At 34.3% G+C, this 16,050-nt stretch overlaps 1 protein-coding gene across 1 annotated transcript in view; it reads left to right on the top strand.

Annotated features, from left to right (window-relative positions):
- Positions 1 to 16,050, top strand: part of LOC127724703 (E3 ubiquitin-protein ligase parkin-like) — a 558,693-nt gene that overhangs the window by 328,435 nt on the left and 214,208 nt on the right. The window lies entirely within an intron of this gene.

Below are 16,050 nucleotides of genomic sequence, written 5' to 3'. Positions count from 1 at the left end.
AGGAACCATTGGTTTAGTAGCTTCTCTAAACACCAATCCTCTTCAACGAAAATTCTGATAGCAAACACAAGCTCTTAAATATCTTAACAAATGATTATTCCAGATAGAGGTGCTACTTGAATATTGCTATCTAGATTTTAAAGTTAAAAACGAAAAATAGAAGTTATCCTTTTCGTCGTGAAGTTAAGGAACAAAACTAACATATTTTCGTTCATCTTCAAAATACCGTTTATCAAGTAAGCCCTATACGAATTAAGGAACAAGATGCCGAAAATAGTTGGTATACATTGAAATGCTGAATAAATGCTGAAAAACACGTCAAGCAAATATAACAAGTATATTTTATATAAAGCACTCAAACATCTTGATGATGTTACTTAAAGAACTTGTTGCTAAGATCAGAGAGATTTTGTCTTTATCGAAAGCAGGATTTTTTTTTATCTACGAACGGCATTTTATTTTATGGAACAATCACAGTCTTTCCCGTAATGATGGAATCAAAAAACAATATAAATCAAGATCCGCAATTTTAACAAACGCCGAAGAGCTAGAAAATTTCAGAAAGACAATAAAAAATAGAATTTAATCCGAGACAGTTATAGATATGCATTCTAACTAGTAGCCTGTATTTCCAAAAGAATGTCTGCATTTGATCATTGCGACCTTTTAAACTTCTGTATTTACCTGTCTACAATCGTCTCAGTGTTAAGATACTAATCGGTGTGTGATACCATCGGGAGCTGCTTCTCCTCCAGCAGAGATATCAACCCAATGAGAATTTTAGCATCGACAGGCTAAAGGGTTCATTTACATTTTTATCAAATACAAATGACATCACAGATAATCTCTAAAACCTATTCCGTTTATTTGCAGATGACACCTCTCTTTCATATTCTGGTAGCAACTTTCAAACTGTTGAAAGTGATATTAATAATGACCTTTTTAGTTCAAATGAATCGGCAAAACATGGCTGGTAGATTTCAATGCCAAAAGAGCTAAAGCATTGGTAATTGCAAATTTTTAACTACCAAAAGAAAACTAAAATAAATTAGAATAAAATACAACTAGAAGCTGCGAGGATAGTAACAGGTCTTACAAAATTTTCAAATATACAATTCTTACATTTCGAAACTGGCTGGGAAACATTAGCAAAAAAAGCGTAGACAACGAACATAAACAATGTTCAATAAAATAGATAACAAATCTCTTGTCCCTTATATCTAATCGACTGTCTACCTCTTGTTACATCTGATGTCTGTGGATACAACCTAAGAAATAATGATAACTATATACCCCTAGGTGTAGACTACGAATAAAAGTCGTTCGTACATTCTACTGTCAGAATATGGAATAATGTAAATCCAACTACTAGTACAAGAGAAACGTACGAATTATGCAACAATTTTAATTTAATTTAATTTTAAAATTCAGACCTCCAAAAATATGGTGAATTGTCCAGAAAATTCAATATACTGCAGACAAGGCTAAGCACCAATGCAGATCCCTAAATGCTGACCTGAATAAGATACATGTAACGATACTAAATTCGCCGGCGGTTCTCCTGTTGAAAATGCTATTCAATACTTTCTAGAATGCCAACTATATTACAACCAATGAATATCTCTGGTTAATGATCTCATAAATATGAACATACACATTGATATTGAAACGCTATTGTTTGGAAAAGAATCATATAATTACGAAGCTAAATCTAACATTGTTGATAAAGTTCGATGTTTCATTAAACAGTCAAAACTATTTTAATACTCCAAGTCAGCAGTTTTGTCTGTTTGTTTGTTTTTTGTTTGTTTTTAGTTATTTTTCTTCTACCATGCCAATGTGGGACTCATTCCTTCGTTTTCTATAATAAAAGCTTTATCATAGTTGGTTTTGTTGTCATCATATATGTGTATTGTATGTATAAGGAGAGCACTTAATATAAGTTGTAATAACTCGTGTTCAATCCTATTGCTTGATTATTGCAATAAAATATTTTTAAATCAAATTTACTTTCACATTAAAAGCAGTATAAATACACCGTTGAAAGTTCATCTAAATAAAGATAAACAGTACTGCGATGTACTTTTCATCAAGTACTTTTAATATCCATACTCGATTAACAGGTGTTACATCGAGGAGCATGAATCATTTCTTTTTTCTTTGAAATTAGAAATAAACATGGACAAAATAAACTCAAAATAAACTTGGTGGCCTTCGGCTGTTATCTGCTCTTTGGTCGAGTTGTTGTCTCTTTGACATATTCCCAATTTCCATTCTCAATACTTTCGTTCATTTTTATCGAAGAAAAAAATATCGATGATGAACTTAATATTTATGCTGTTATATATTCTGTTGGCCATAGAATCTCATCATACAATATACACCATGAAATATCTGAAAAAATAGTACACATACAGGACTTAATCTACATTCACATCGCTGTAGACATTATTCTCCATTTTTACAAGACCCATGTTTTCAGCTTTTCTATTGTCAACTAACCGTTTTTGATTACGTCCGTATGATATATGTCTCTGGTCATACACCGTTTCTATCTATGTAAGTGTACATAGGCATCACTGATAACTTTCCTTCTACCATGTATGTCAGTATTATCAGGGTAATACTATCCTAAATTAACTCTTTATATTTTGTTTGCGTTCAAAGCGCTCTACTGGATTGACCTTCACCAGGAACTTACAAAATTAATATCTGAAAGCAATGGGTACCAAAATACCTGAGGAGTCATATGACCAAATGGGGCCTATAACAAATAGACAAACCGTCTAAGGTCACGTTCTCTTGAGGGAGTTGAAACTTTAGTTTCTTAATTATATCTAAAACTAATAAGTTTTTGTTATAAATCCTGTCAGTGGCGAACCTCAGACTACTAAGGCGTAATAAGTCCATCAGTGGAGGCTTCGACCGAGTGCTAGAAAATACATTGATACTTTACCAAATTGGTGCATCCGTGGCGCTTTTATGGATCTACCTTTAGCATGAACGATAAAAACCGAAAATTGAAAGCCAATGGATAAATAAATATTTACAGCCGATTTCAATGAGTGTGTAGGCAAAGGTAATATCTTTGGTTAGCTTGCTTGCTAGCTGAACCGTGAAGTCATTGTTAGGTTAGGTAAACTATCCTCTTTTAAGAGTAGACTAGTCCGACAGATAACCAATCTATCTGTCTGTAGGACTAGGCTACTTCGAAAGGAGGGTAGTATACCTTACCTAACAATGACTTCACGGTTCAGCTAGCAAGCAAGCTAACCAAAGATATTACCTTTGCCTACACACTCATTGAAATCGGCTGTAAGGAACTATATGACCAAGAGACAGAAGTTCATTGGGATTATCTTACGATAAAAAGTCACCAACATTTGAATTATTCAGCGAGAGAACTTTATACATAGCGGAACATGAGATTAAAGTATAATGCTATCTTCTATCCATTCTTCTTGAAAAAAAAAACATATTTGAAGCCTCCTCAAACGAATAATGAAACAAGTTGAGGAGAAATAAACATTTATTCGAGTGCCGATTGTCTGTTGAAAAACACGTCCATCAAGTGAAAAAATAATATGTTCACTGTCACCTTCCTCTAAGAAGATATGTTAGTATAAAGTAACCATTGACCCGCCAGTATATAGATACATTATGGATTCTAGGTCAATGAGACAGCAACACAACACAAAAAAGGAAGTCATCTTCAGGTCAATGATGACAAGGATGATTCAAAATATCCATAATAAATAAAAAAATCATTAAAAAAATTAGAAAAGTTTAAAAACTGATGACATGATTTAAGTGCGCACAGCATGTGTTTCTTGGATGACTACATAATTGGCTTAAACAGCCAATACCGTATAAGGTCCTTCAAATGGCCTTCACAAAACAGCTAATACCGTCTAAGGTCCACACAATGGACATTACCAGAACAGCCAATACCGTCTAAGGTCCACCAAATTGACATTAACAGAACAGCAAATACCGTCTACCGTCCATCAAATGGCCGTAACAGAACAACCAATACCGTCTTAGGTCCACACAATGGACATTACCAGAACAGCCAATACCGTCTAAGGTCCACCAAATGGGCATTAACAAAACAGCCAATACCGTCTGAGTTCCATCAAATGTGCCTTCACAGAACAGCCAATACCTTCTAAGGTCCACCAAATTGACATTAACAGAACAGCCAATGCCGTCTAATGTCCACAAAATGGCATTAACAGAACAGCAAATACCGTATAAGGTCCACATAAGTGACATTAACAGAACAGCCAATACCGTCATAAGCCACAAAATAGACATTAACAGAACAGCAAATACCGTCTAGGTACACACAATTAACATTAACAGAACAGCCAACACCGTATAAAGTCCTTCAAATGGCCTCAACAGAACAACCAATACCGTCTAAGGTCTACCAAATGGGCATTAACAGAACAGCCAATACCGTTTAAGGTCAACAAAATAGGCATTAACATAACAGCATATAACGTCTAAGGTCCACAAAATTGGCATTAACAGAACAGCCAATACCGTCTAAGTTCCACCTAATGTGCCTTCATAGAACAGACAATACCGTGTAAGGTCCATTAAATGGCCTTAACAGAACAATCCAATATTGTCTAAGGTCCACACAATGGAAATTACCAGATCAGCCAATACCGCCTAAGGTCCATAAAATGGGTCTTAACAGAACAACCAATACTGTCAAAGGTCCATCAAATTGGCCTTAACAGAACAGCTGAAAACGCTTAAGGTCCACCAAATGGCAATAACAGAACAACCAATACCGTATAAGGTCCACCAAATGAGCTTTAACAGAACAGCCAATACCGTCTAAGGTCCACACAATTGGGCTCAACAGAACAGCTGATACTGTCTAAGATCCATCAAATTGGCCTTAACAGAACAGCTGAAAAAGCTTAAGGTCCACCAAATGGCAATAACAGAACAACCAATACCGTCTAAGGTCTACCAAATGGGCATTAACAGAACAGCCAATACCGTTTAAGGTCCACAAAATGGACATTAACATAACAGCATATAACGTCTAAGTTCCACCAAATGTGTGCCTTCATAGAACAGCCAATACCGTCTAAGGTCCATCAAATGGCCTTAACAGAACAATCTATACTGTCTAAGGTCCACACAATGGACATTACCAGAACAGCCTATACCGCGTAAGGGACACCAAATGGGTGACAGAACAACCAATACCGTATAAGGTCCACCAAATGAGCTTTAACATAACATCCAATACCGTCTAAGGTGCACACAATTGGCCTCAACATAACAGCTGATACTGTCTAAGATCCACAAAATGGGCCTTAACAAAACAACCACTACTATCTAAGTTCCACCAAATGGGCCTTAACAGAACAACCAATACTGTCTAAGTTCCAATACCGTCTAAGGTCCACCAATATGGCCTTAACAGAATATCAAAAAACGCCTAAGGTCCAAATGGGCCTTAATAGAACAACCAATATCGTATAAGGCCCACCAAATTATATTTAATAGAACAGCCAATACCGTCTAAGGTCCTCACAATGGGCCTTAACAGAACAGCCAAAAATGCCTAAGGTGTACCAAATGGGCCTTAATAAATCAACTAATTCTGTCTAAGTTCCACCAAATGTGCCTTCACAGAACAGCCAATACCGTCTAAGGTCCACCAAATGGGACTATACAGAACAACCAATACCGTCCTAGGTCCACAAAATTGATATTAACAGAAAAGCCAATACCTTCTAAGGTCTACATCATTGACATTAACAGAAGAGTCAATACCGTCTCAGGTCCACAAAATGGACATTAACAGAACAGCCAATACCGTCTAAGTTCCACCAAATGTGCCTTCACAGAACAGCCAATACCGTATAAGGTCCACACAATTGACATTAACAGAACAGCCAATACAGTCTAAGGTCCTTTAAATGGCCTCAACAGGACAACCAATACCGTCTAAGGTCCACCAAATGGGCATTTACAGAACAGCCAATACCGTCTAAGGTCCACAAAATGGACATTAACATAACAGCATATAACGTCTAAGTTCCACAAAATGGGCATTGACAGAACAGCCAATAACGTCTAAGTTCCACCAAATGTGTGCCTTCATAGAACAGCCAATACCGTCTAAGGTCCATCAAATGGCCTTAACAGAACAATCTATACTGTCTAAGGTCCACACAATGGACATTACCAGAACAGCCCATACCGCGTAAGGTCCACCAAATGGGTGACAGAACAACCAATACCGTATAAGGTCCACCAAATGAGCTTTAACATAATATCCAATACCGTCTAAGGTGCACACAATTGGCCTCAACATAACAGCTGATACTGTCTAAGATCCACAAAATGGGCCTTAACAAAACAACCACTACTATCTAAGTTCCACCAAATGGGCCTTAACAGAACAACCAATACTGTCTCAGTTCCAATACCGTCTAAGGTCCACCAATATGGCCTTAACAGAATATCAAAAAACGCCTAAGGTCCAAATGGGCCTTAATAGAACAACCAATATCGTATAAGGCCCACCAAATTATATTTAATAGAACAGCTAATATCGTCTAAGGTCCTCACAATGGGCAATAAAGGAACAACCAATACTTATAAGGTCCACCAAATGAGCTTTAACAGAACAGCCAATAACGTCTATGGTCCACACAATTGGCTTCAATGGAACAGCTGAAACTGTCTAAGATCCACAAAATGGGCCTGAACAAAACGACCAATACTATCTAAGTTCCACCAAATGGGCCTTAACAGAACAACCAATACTGTCTAAGTTCGAAACCGTCTAAGGTCCACCAATACGGCCTTAACAGATTATCAAAAAACGCCTAAGGTCAACCAAATGGGCCCTAATAGAACAACCAATATCGTATAAGGCCCACCAAATTATATTTAACAGAACAGCCAATATCGTCTACGTTCCACCAAATGTGCCTTCACCGAACAGCCAATACCGTATAAGGTCCACACAATTGACATTAACAGAACAGCCAATACAGTCTAAGGTCCTTTAAATGGCCTCAACAGAACAACCAATACCGTCTAAGGTCCACAAAATGGGCATTAACAGAACAGCCAATACCGTCTTAGGCCCAAAAAATGGATATTAACATAACATCATATAACGTTTAAGTTCCACAAAATGGGCATTAACAGAACAGCCAATAACGTCTAAGTTCCAATACCGTCTAAGGTCCACCAATACGGCCTTAGCAGAATATCAAAAAACGCCTAAGGTCCACCAAATGGGCCTTGATAGAACAACCAATATCGTATAAGGCCCACCAAATTATATTTAACAGAACAGCCAAAACCGTCTAAGGTCTACCAAATTGGCCTTAACAGAACATCTAAAAATGCCTAAGGTGTACCAAATGGGCCTTTACAGAACAACTAATTCTGTCTTAGTTCAACCAAATGGGCCTCAAAAGAACAGCCAATACCGTCTAAGGTCCACCAGATGGGCCATAACAGAACAGCCAATACTGTCTAAGGTAAAAAAAAACGAGTCTTAACAGAACAGCAAATACCAGCTAAGGTCCACCAAATGAGCCATTGAAGAACAACAAATACCGTGTTAGGTCTACCAAATTTGCCTAAGCATTACAGTCAATACCGTCTAAGGTCAACCAAATGGGCCTTAAAAGAACAGCCACTACCGTCTCAAGTCAACCAAATTGGTCTTACCATCGCAGCCAATAATGTCTAATTTCCAACAAATGGGCCTTAACAAAATTGCCAATACCATCTAAAATTGACCTTAACAGAACCGCCAATACCATCTAAATTCTACTGAGAAATTTCTACCACTGTCATAGTAAGAAAAACTTGGAAATCAAATGACTATCTTCAATTGAAGGGAATAACTCATTGTAAAAAAAAATCGTGTAAAAAGAAAATAAATCAGATATGTTTCAATCAGATTTTACCATACAGGGATAAATTTAATCAGAAGAGACTGTTTCATTTAGTGCGACATGCATTAACTACATCCAGTCAGGAAAACTCCAACTTTATTTCTTCTCTTTAAATTAATTTGCCCAATATCCAATTTGTTGGATATTCCGTAACTTTGTCTGAAGACAAATTTCTGTAAAACAAAAATTACTTCATGATGCACGATATCGAATATTTGTGTAATTGAACATTCTTGATATTTTGATATTATCGTTTTGATATATTGTATTTGTTATAGGTATTAACTATTACATATATTACAGTCTTTTATCATGACACTGCTTTAACTCAACTGAATTTTTAAAGCCGAAGATTTGTATCTAAATAGACCTCAATAAATCTTACCTTATTTTTATAGCAGAAACACCAAAAGAATACCGTTATTATATCTATATATATATATCTCTTTTATTTACCCAGATCACGACAAAAAATCTTTGAGTAGAAATAAAAAGATGAATTAATAAAGAAGAAAAAAGACAGACAAAATAAATAAATAAATTCATTATCGAATAAATTAATCAATAAATAAACGTAGCTTACTTATAAGCTAGTGCTTGCGGCTTAAGAGCTTAATACCAGTTCTCATTATAGTAACGGGACGAGACATCTTTGGGAAGTTTTTTTTCTCATATTAATAGATAATTCAATTCGTTATGTTTTAATCATTATTAGATGTCGATATTTGAAATATATTTTCATCATAAGGTTAATATGCCTTAAAATCAATTTACAGCTGTCTATCGGCACAGCTACACCAAAAAAAAAAAAATCGTGCTAATCTGAGACAAAAACTTTCCTTAACGGTCAGACGGTACAGGTGTCCGTAAATCTTTCAATTGAACGTTTTAGGACCCTAAAATATAAACCATTCCATTTTAAAATAATTCAAAAATAAATATATCCCTTTTCTTTAATGCAAGTAATATAACATATAAGGCAAAATTGAGAATGGAAATGGGGAATGTGTCAAAGAGATAACAACCCGACCATAGAGCAGACTACAGCCGAAGGCCACCAATGGGTCTTCAATGCAGCGAGAAACTCCCGCACCCGGAGGCGTCCTTCAGCTGGCCCCTAAACAAATATGTATACTAGTTCAGAGATAATGGACGTCATACTAAACTCCAAATTATACACAAGAAACTAAAATTAAAAATGATACAAGACTAACAAAGGCCAGAGGCTCCTGACTTGGGACAGGCGCAAAAATGCTGCGGGGTTAAACGTGTTTTTTTAGATCTCAACCCTTCCCCTATACCTCTAGCCAATGTAGAAAAAACAAACGTACAACAGTACGCACAGTAAAACTCAGTTTAAGAGAAGTTCGAGTACGATGTAAGAATAGGAAACAAAAGAAAATAAACAAAATGACAATAATACATAAATAACAACAGACTACTAGCAGTTACTGACATGCCAGCTCCAGGCTTCAATTAAACTGATTGAAAGATTATGTATTCATCATATGAATATCAGGCACAATCCCTCCTGTTAGGGGTTTAGTATTATACCGTCATAAAATATATGAGAAGAACATAACCCGTGTCATGCCAACAACTGGTTTTAGAATAAATATGTTTAATTCAGATGCAAAGACCCTATAAGTGAATCAATATTAAAGCCAAAATATGCAATCTTTAATGACCTGACAACAGTATCGTAACTATATCCCTTCTTAATAAGTCTGTTTAAAGGTTTTGTTAGCTTATGAGGTGAATACTGACATTTTTGTGCTTTGTAAAGAATATTACCATAAAAGATTGGATGTGAAATACCCGAACGTGAAAGATGTCTGCATGTTGAGTTATATTTGCGGATGATGTCCTTATACCGATGATAAAATTAAGTAAATGTTTTGACTAGTTTATGATATCGAAAACCCTGGTGTAATAATTTTTCAGTAATATATAAATTTCTCTCGCTAAAATCTAATACGTTGTTACATACACGAGCGAATCGTACAAGTTGAGATATATAAACACCATAAGATGGTGACAAGGGAACGTCACCATCTAAAAATGGATAATTAACGATAGGAAATGAAAAATCATCTCTTTTATCATTTTTTTTGTATTAAGCTTCTCGTTAATGATATAGATATCAAGATCGAGGAAAGGACAGTGGTCATTGTTAGTAGTAGCTTTATCTAAAGTAAGGTCAACAGGATAAATTTCTTTAGTATACATACTGAAGTTGTCATTATTGAGAGCCAATATATCATCCAAATATCTAAAAGTATTGTTAAATTTTTGTATCAGATGTTGTTTCGATGGGTCTTTGCTGATTTTAGTCATAAATTGTAACTCATAACAATACAAAAACAAATATAAAAATAAGTGGTGCACAATTAGTCCCCATTGGAATTCCGATAACTTGACGATATACGGAATCTCCAAAGCGAACAAAAATGTTATCAAGTAAAAATTCAAGGGCAGATATAGTATCAAAGCATGTCCAATTGACATAGCTAATTTGTTTGTTGCTACTGAAATATGACCTAAAAGAGTTTGAACATATGTATTCGCATTCCGACTTTTTAAATGCCCATTTAATTAGGAGTGTGCATTTTTTCTTAATAAGAATATGAGGCAAAGTGGTATATAGGGTAGAAAAATCAAAACTTTGAACAGATTCAAAATCACCAATATATGCATGCAATTTATCAAGTACTTCCAACGAGTTTTTGACACTCCAAAAGTAGTTAATTCCACTATTTTCAAAGGCCTTATTTGAACAATTTATTATCAGGTTTTTGATTGTACCAAGTGTACTAGTAAGTAGAATAGACAATTTAGTAGTGGAACAATGACTTGAAGACGAAATAAATCTATATTTGTAAGGTGATTTGTGTAGCTTCGGAAGCCAGTACATAGTTGGGACTTTCATTGTATTTGGTTCTGCTTGTAAAGAAGTAGTTAATAGTTTATGTTTGTTACAGATATCGTTTTCTGAAAATGAAGTCAGTTGGGATGTTGGTGAATTCGTGATTTCCTTTTGCAGAACCTCAATGTAAAATTTACGTCAAACTATAATGATATTATTAGCAGCTTTATCAGCCGGGACAAAAACAAATTCCTTGGCTAGTTCTTTTAGTTTATGTTTAATTGAGAGATGGGATTTTTATGGTTGTTGTTAAGAGTAAAATGTTCTTTAAAATGTTGTATACGTATATCAACTATCTTCATTACTGAATTAAAAAAAGAGTCCAAAGATTTTTTGTCAGCTTTTTCCCGTTTTATCCATTTCAAACAGTAAGCACGAAGTGAGTCGTGGATGATATTACGACACTCATTCCAATTAATAATTGACGGGGAACGATATTTAGGTCCTTTACTGAGGAATGATTTTAACTCTCGGTCGCGAACGATGTTAAGGTCTCCTGTTATAACATGGGAAATGGGGCCATAAGTGTATTCGGAATTACTACAATTACATGACGGAGGTGTATTTTCACTGATATTTACATCTTTACAGACTTGGCTATAATTAAACACAAATTTTCGGGTAGATTTCCTGTAAATATAACAAATAAGAGGGAGTTCAGTATTATCAAAATATCCAGGCTTTTTTATAAGGCCAATGTTTATAACATTAACGGTACCAAGTTGACTGCACCAGATGCGCATTTCAACAATAACTGTCCCTTCATTGATGATCAAGGCCAAAATATCTAAAAATCAAAAACCTAATACAAATGTTGAAGAACTTATATAAAGAAAAATAAAAGACCAAACATAAAGCAATATCCTGACAAACAATCAGAGCTATGCAGAAGGGAGATACACTCCTTAATTAAAGATGATTTCAAAAATTTCATAATTGAAACTTTAAATAATTTCACAGGCTGACGTATTTTTCATATTATTCTCATTGATTAACAAACAATTTACGACAATCAAATTAAAGAATTGAATGAATGAATGTTATATGTTGATTTTAAAGAGATCGTGTGTACTGTGGATAAGCGATGTGGGTGTTGTGAACAAAATAGTGACTCTTTAAATCTACGAAAAGGGCGAGATGCAATTCTCGCGAGATTTTCAAGTAAAGCATTATTCTATGCAAATTTGCAAAGTTCATTCCCATTCCTCTAAGGCATTTTCATTTTACTTAAATACACATCCTTGTACTTTATTTTTTATAATTTTCATGCTTAACTCAATTTTTAAATTTCAGTAAAGATTCGTTCAATTATATATGCTATATTATCCTTCCATGAATATTTCTTTTGATAGAAATGTATACCATTAACTTTTATTTTTATTATATTCTTACATCAATAGAGAATGAACAATGTGAATAATTACCATCTGAAACAGCAGATCATCAAGTTCTATATTCTTTGTCAGATTCGTTGTGTATTTGGGAAGCTATGTAAGCATGAAAGTAACAAGAAAACATTGCATACATGTTTAATGCTTTGGAAAAGTCATTCTAAAATGTTCTTTGTCAACGGAAGTCAATTTTAAAAACCATTCTTCGTTAAAACCATTTTCATAACAGAATTAATGAAAAGCATAACAAAATCAATTACTTTTTTATTTGTTGGTGACATACATGGGATTAAAAATTGCAGAGAAAACAAATTGCCGTATCTGTCACTCAGCTTGAAACAACTATTTCTTGTGATTTTGGAAATTGAAACGGAAGTTAAGTAATCAAGTTAAGTTGGCGTAATTTATTGTACCGCATTGGCACATAATATCGTACAATTCTAGAAGCTAATGAAACGTTTTATAGAAAAATATATCAATCTTTCAAACCACTTATTCCTTTAGAATAAAGTCAACAATAGCAATCTTTGCGCCGGAAGCTTCGAAGATTGGACTTTGTATCATTTATAATATTTTTATTTACTGCCATGGAGTGTATTTCAAACTGTCATTTTCCCATTCATATGCCAAAAGAGATCATAGTGTCTTCACTATATTAAGTTTATCTGATAGTGAGTATAGAGAAAGGTTAGAATAGAACGAGTTGCTTCATAACATTTCCCAACACCACTGATATATCTGTAACTATAAATCAATGCCTGACAAGAAAGGATCGTCCAATTTTATTTGTCATGATATGTTGAGCATATTTTACTAACATTATGACTCAAATTAGATAAACTGTATTCGCAAAAAATGGTCTTTTTCTTGATTTCTTATTTCTGATTAAAGCATAACGTGAGATTGATTATAAGGTTGGGAATGGAACTTTGAATAAATGTAATTTTTTTTTATCGTTTTATTCGTTTTTTTCTTTTCATTCACGTTAAGAAAATCTTAACTAAGTGAAGTCTGTGCTAACACTTGTTGCTTTTAAGTAAAGTAAATTTTAAAGTAAAATGAGTTTCAAATTCATTCCTTCAAATTGTTTCCAACGATCAATATAAAAGAAAGAAGGTTTAGCACTCATAAAACTAATCTTATCCCGCCTCATGATTCTGTACCTGCCTCAAGTTAAAAATGTCACAAAAGTGGCTGTCCTGTGCATGGAAATGTATACTTTTCTCGATGTGCATTAAAAAATCAATTTAAAGTCAGATTGTCATTTTACATCAAAGTGTTGTTTTTGTGGAAACCTTATTATGTAATAGTTATGTAAGTCTTTTGATTCATTTGAATCTTATGACAGACTCATGGATACTGTAATTTACATTTAGCAGATGAATAAATAGTTTGGGAAGTTTTGACTTTTACAAACCTGTACATGACAATCACGATAAAATCTGCCCCTATTTTTGCATCCTTTATCGATTTATTAATAAAAGTACATAGCTCTTATCCCAAACTCGTAAATATCAAAACGAAAATAAAAATTAGAAGATTTAGTATGATTGCCAACGAGACAACTGTCCACCAGAGACCAAATGACTAAGATGTAAGCAGCAAAAGGACACCATCAAAGGGGATTTCACAAACATGGTGAAATCTTTAAGAACTGTTCAATTCAAGAGAGTCGCAAAGCAAAACTGACGTAAGATGATTTAGGTTGTTAGGATAAGGTCCTCTCTGGTTTTGATGATCTCAAACGTTATAGTTTATATTATTTCCGATACTATTGGACTCGAGAATGTACCGTAGATGAAGGTTTCTTCAGAAACACGATACAACTCCCGAGTGCACTAAAATCGCCATTAGACGTTTACATAATACTACAACTTGTTCGGTTTTGCTATCAGTGGAATGGTCACGAGGGTGCCTTCAAGGAGCCAGAATCCTGGTATTACATAGTACAGGGTATACAATACAATACATTATGTGTTTATTTCAATTAATGTGCCTCATGGGGCAATGACAAAGATAGTCATAATTTGGTTATACAAACAATACAGTACAAGAATACAATGTATAATACTGGTGTGGTAATAACAAATACAATAAGATTATTCTAAATGTTGAGTTATCTGCAATAAGGATGTTTGCGGCAGTGCGACCCAAGGGGAGACACACATTTTGATAAATTGGTTGCTTAGCTGGAGGTCCCTCGACATCATGGGACACGGTTTAAGAATCATAAGCATATTAATCTCCTGAATCCTGGTATAAGCATGTTCCAAAGGATAAATATTGAGTTAATTTTAATTTTATAAAGGATCAAAACTTCACATGTTAAAGTTATGTCTGTGTTATTGTGACCTTTTTATGTTTCATTTTCTAAAAGTTTCTAAATATTTTGGCTACTCAAACTTTTGGCTCGAGCTTACATAATGAAGGCTATTGAAAACACAAATGTCATGCGCATTTAAATTAGTCTCAAACGTTTACCCTACAATTCATCATAAAAAAAAAGAATATAAGAGTCCGACATATTAATCTTGTTTATCATATTTCATATGAAATAATTTTTAATGACCTTCTGGAAAAAACTTTAGACGACTAAACTGAATTCGGTTTTGACCTTTGGGTATAACGATTTGTGGACTTAATTAGATATAATACATTGGATATGTCTACTTTGATGGACTGAAGTGGTCCCTTTAGCACCTGAGGTCGAGATAGTAATGCGACATATCTAGCAGTAATGAAATCTTCACCAACATGAGGAATAAGCGACAATTTGTCAAGACACACTTTATTAGATTCTAACGACAATTAAAATCACGAGCGGACATTCAAAGATGGCCGACTTGGGAAATCACTGACTTTCTACGACAACTTATTGAGATGATCCAGCAATTACCTTCCTACTTTTCATCATAAATGTAATAAGAAAACGCTAAACAATCACACTTAAGAGAATTTGACTATTTTTTATTTTTTTGTCGTGTGATAATTAGCCAGTAAAGAGACGTGATCGCAACACTATTTCGTTCGATTTCTCTCTTGATAATCAAAGCAAAACGAACGGAATTTATTCATTTCTGGTTTACCTTCCTCAGAAACGCTCAGCGCTCGAAATTAAAAGTTTATCAAATCAAAAATGTATAGATGTGATATATATAACTCAACTATGGCAAAGTAGAATTAATTTTGTCTAATGACGACGTCACACAATTTTGGTAAAGAATGCTTATATATGATGTTTTTCAAATTGTACGTATATCATAATTATGACAATACCTATATGTGCTTTCCGTATGAAAGTTGATAATGCGCGAGAAATTTATAAAAAGTATACGAACGGGCTCAGTTCGCTTACAAAGAGAGGCCAAAATTGTATAGGCAAACAAATGGAAATTATCAAAATTATGTAAAATACCTACCAAAAAGAACGTTGATTAAAATTACAAAAGAATGTAAATATAAACATACACTAATCAAACGTAACACAGCTACAATGTCGTTTTGTAGTTGCAAGGAAGTTGTGGAGCCTAAAAACAAATCTCTAAATTTAGAAGGACAAAATAAATTGATTAGTTACTGGTTTATAATTGTAGTTTGTTTTAAATCCCACAATATAAAAAAGAAGATGTGGTATGATTGCCAATGAGACAACTCTCCACAAGAGACAAAATGACACAGAAATTAACAACAAGTACAGTTATTATTTCTACGGTTGCGTTTCAGTTGCTCTTAGTTTTTCCCTTATATTCCTTCGCTTCAAAACTGTTACCTCTTACCT

Source organism: Mytilus californianus, unplaced genomic scaffold (genome assembly GCF_021869535.1).
Source record: "Mytilus californianus isolate M0D057914Y unplaced genomic scaffold, xbMytCali1.0.p SCAF_14, whole genome shotgun sequence".
Taxonomy (NCBI): domain Eukaryota; kingdom Metazoa; phylum Mollusca; class Bivalvia; order Mytilida; family Mytilidae; genus Mytilus; species Mytilus californianus.
Note: the sequence above shows the minus strand (reverse complement) of the source record. Positions and strands in the feature narration are given on the sequence as shown.